The following is a 3,758-nucleotide window of genomic DNA, read 5'->3' on the forward strand; positions in this document are numbered from 1 at the left end:
CTAAACTTCCCCGTAAAGGTCCTAAGATTTCCCAAAGTGGAATGAAAAATACGAACAAACCAAACAGTGCTGCGGAAAACCGAAGCAAACTCCTCCTGGGCTTGCAAATTTAAAGTCCCAGAAGGAGTTCCCAGCACTGCCAGGAACATCTAAAACCCCAGTTGTTCCTTTTGCACATCCAGTTGATGAAACAAACTCTGGATTAGTGAAATTTTCTGACATAGTGGACTGGATTTTTTAAACTTTCAATGTACCCGATCCAATTAAAATTTTTCTTACAGCATTTCTCCAAACAGTTAGATCATTTTTGAAGCAGTTGACTGCCCAATGGCCCCTCCTTGCAGCGATTGTATCCTTCGATGCCTAATTCAACTGCGTATATGAAGGATTCTATCTCTGTCTCACAGTGGAATTGTAGAAGTATTTTACCAAAAATTGATTCGTTTAAAGTTTTGATAAATAAAAACAAATGCGATGCATTTTCTCTTTGTGAAACTTGGCTTTCTTCAAATATTGATCTCAACTTCCATGATTTTAATATTATGTAAACGCGAGCGCGCCCAAGCGCTCTGGATCTATCCTTATGTTCGACGTCGCTACGGTTGGATTGCACATGGAAGGTAATCCTCGATCCTCACGGTAGCGATCATCTGCCTTTTCTTATTTCAATTACAAACGGGTCAACTCGCATGCGACCAATTGACATTCCGTATGACCTCACACGGAATGTCGATTGGAAGTTATACGAGGAAATGATTTCAAAAGCGGTCGAGTCGATTCAACATCACCAACCACTTGAGGAATACAACCTCCTCGCGGGCTTAATCCTCGACGCCGCGTTGCAAGCCAAAACGAAGAAATATCCCGGCGTAACGATCAAAGAGCGGCCTCCAACTCCGTGGTGGGACCAAGAGTGCTCCGATGTCTACACGCAAAGATTCGTCGCGTTTTTGGCCTACCAGAAGGCAGGTATACCCGACGACTATATACGGTATTCGGAGCTTAATACCAAGCTTAAAAGCCTGGCTAAAGCAAAGAAACGCGGATATTGGCGTCGGTTCGTGAACGAGACGTCGAGAGAGACATCAATGAGCACTCTTTGGAACACAGCCCGAAGAATGCGGAATCGCGTAACGGTCAACGAAAGCGAGGAGTCTTCAAGTCGGTGGATATTTGATTTTGCCAGGAAAGTATGTCCGGACTCTGTTCCTGAGCAAAACATTGTTCGCGATGGGTCTCCGAGCCACGACGCGATAGAATCACCTTTTACGATGGCAGAATTTTCAGTTGCCCTTCTGTCCTGTAACAATAACGCGCCTGGGTTAGATAGAATCAGATTCAACTTGTTGAAGAATCTACCCGGCAATGCCAAGAGGCGCTTGTTGAACTTGTGCAATAAGTTCCTGGAGCAAAACATTGTACCGCAGGATTGGAGGCAAGTGAAGGTGATCGCCATCCAAAAACCAGGGAAACCAGCTTCTGATCACAACTCTTATAGGCCGAGTGCATTGCTATCCTGTATCCGGAAATTGATGGAAAAATGATACTCCGTCGTTTAGACCATTGGGTCGAATCAAATGGTCTACTATCAGATATTCAATTCGGCTTCCGCTGTGCCAAAGGGACGAATGATTGTCTTGCGTTGCTTTCAACAGATATTCAGCTGGCGTATGCTCGCAAAGAACAAATGGCGTCTGCGTTCTTGGACATTAAGGGGGCTTTTGATTCCGTTTCTATTGACATTCTTTCGGGTAAACTTCACCGACAAGGATTTTCTCCAATTTTGAACATTTTTTTGCACAATTTGTTGTCCGAAAAGCACATGCATTTTACGCACGGCGATTTGGCAACTTTTCGCATTAGCTACATGGGTCTTCCCCAGGGCTCATGTTTGGTTTAAATTAGTTTATTTGACACGGCACGATACATTTTCTGTTTTACTGAGCCAAGTACAATTCGTATGATTTCTACGTTAGCAGGGAAAAGAGGGAGGCCTTTTCTTTATTCTCGCGGCCTACTACGAGCTAGTGGGGATTTAAGGTGAGAGGAGGGGAGATACAATTTTGACTTAAAACTATTTTGGAACTTTGTTTTTCAACTGGTAGAGCAATTGTATTCTTGTTTGTTGTGGGTTCAAAATATTTGTGTAAGCATAGATGCGGGCTCTTCGTTTCCGTGTCTTCAGCATAGCATATTTGTATCCTTAATCTGACAAATAGACAAAGAAAATTTTAAATTTTAATGTCAGCGTTTTTCAGAAAGCAGTATAGCTGTGTCATGTACTGGAGATCACCGCTTCCCTGAATGTCTCTAACGGGTACGTTCGGTTGTTTTCCTCGGGCCCGAAGGGAATCTATAAGCTCGAACCTAACACCACAGTATTCGGTACACGACCAAACAACATGCTCGATGTCATGGTAGCCATCGCCACAAACGCAGTGATTACTGTCTACAAGCCCTATACGAAAGAGATGCGTGTTTAACGTGTAGTGATTGGACATAAGTCTGGACATCACGCGAATGAAGTCCCGACCGACATCCAACCCCTTGAACCATGCTTTCGTCGATACCTTAGGAAAAATGGAATGTAGCCACCGTCCCAGTTCATCTGAGTTCCATGATGATTGCCAACTGTTGAGTGTTTTCTGACGCAAAATGCTATAAAATTCATCGTAAGCAATTGGTCTTTCATAAATATCGCCATCAATAGCACCCACCTTAGCAAAAGAGTCAGCCTTTTCATTGCCCGGAATCGAGCAATGAGAAGGGACCCACGCTAAGGTAACCCGGTAATTTTTATCTGTTAAAGCACTTAAAAACCGCCGTATTTTCCCCAGGAAATACGGGGTGTGCTTCACAGGCTTCATCGATCGCAAAGCCTCAATGGCACTGAGACTATCTGTGAAGATGAAGTAGTGGTCTGTGGGTAGGGTTTCGATGATTCCAAGAGAGTACTGAATAGCAGCAAGTTCTGCGACGTACACGGAAGCAGGAGCATCGAGTTTGTAGGAGGCGGTAAAATTTTCGTGGAAAACACCGAAGCCAGTGGACTCATCTAGATTAGATCCGTCAGTGTAAAACCTTTTATCATAACTAACATGTTTAAACTTATTCGAAAAAATCTTAGGGATCTCTTGGGGTCGCAATTGATCCGGGATACCAGAAATGTCTTGTTTCATGGTGGTGTCGAAGAATATAGCATTATTAGAAGTATCTAAAAGTGCTACATTGGAGGAATCGTATGAAGAAGGATTAATATCTTGAGCCATATAGTCAAAATATAAAGTCATAAATCTGGATTGAGATTGAAGGTCGACCAACCTCTCGAAATTTTCAATTACTAATGGGTTCATAACTGTGCATCGAATTAGCAACCGGTAAGAGAGATTCCAAAAACGATGTTTCAACGGAAGAATACCCGCTAACACTTCAAGACTCATCGTATGGGTCGACTGCATGCAACCCAAGGCAATACGCAAACAACGAGATTGTATTCTCTCTAATTTTATAATGTGCGTGTTCGCAGCGGAGCGAAAGCAGAAACAGCCGTACTCAAGAACTGACAATATCGTTGTTTGGTAAAGCCTTAGAAGGTCTCCTGGGTGGGCTCCCCACCAGGTTCCGGTAATCGTACGAAGAAAATTAATCCTCTGTTGGCATTTTCGTGTCAGATACCTAATATGACAAGCCCAGGTGCATTTGGAGTCGAACCAGACCCCGAGATATTTAGCGACTAAAACCTGAGAGATCGTTTTACC

Source organism: Wyeomyia smithii, chromosome 1 (genome assembly GCF_029784165.1).
Source record: "Wyeomyia smithii strain HCP4-BCI-WySm-NY-G18 chromosome 1, ASM2978416v1, whole genome shotgun sequence".
NCBI classification, from domain to species: Eukaryota; Metazoa; Arthropoda; class Insecta; order Diptera; family Culicidae; genus Wyeomyia; species Wyeomyia smithii.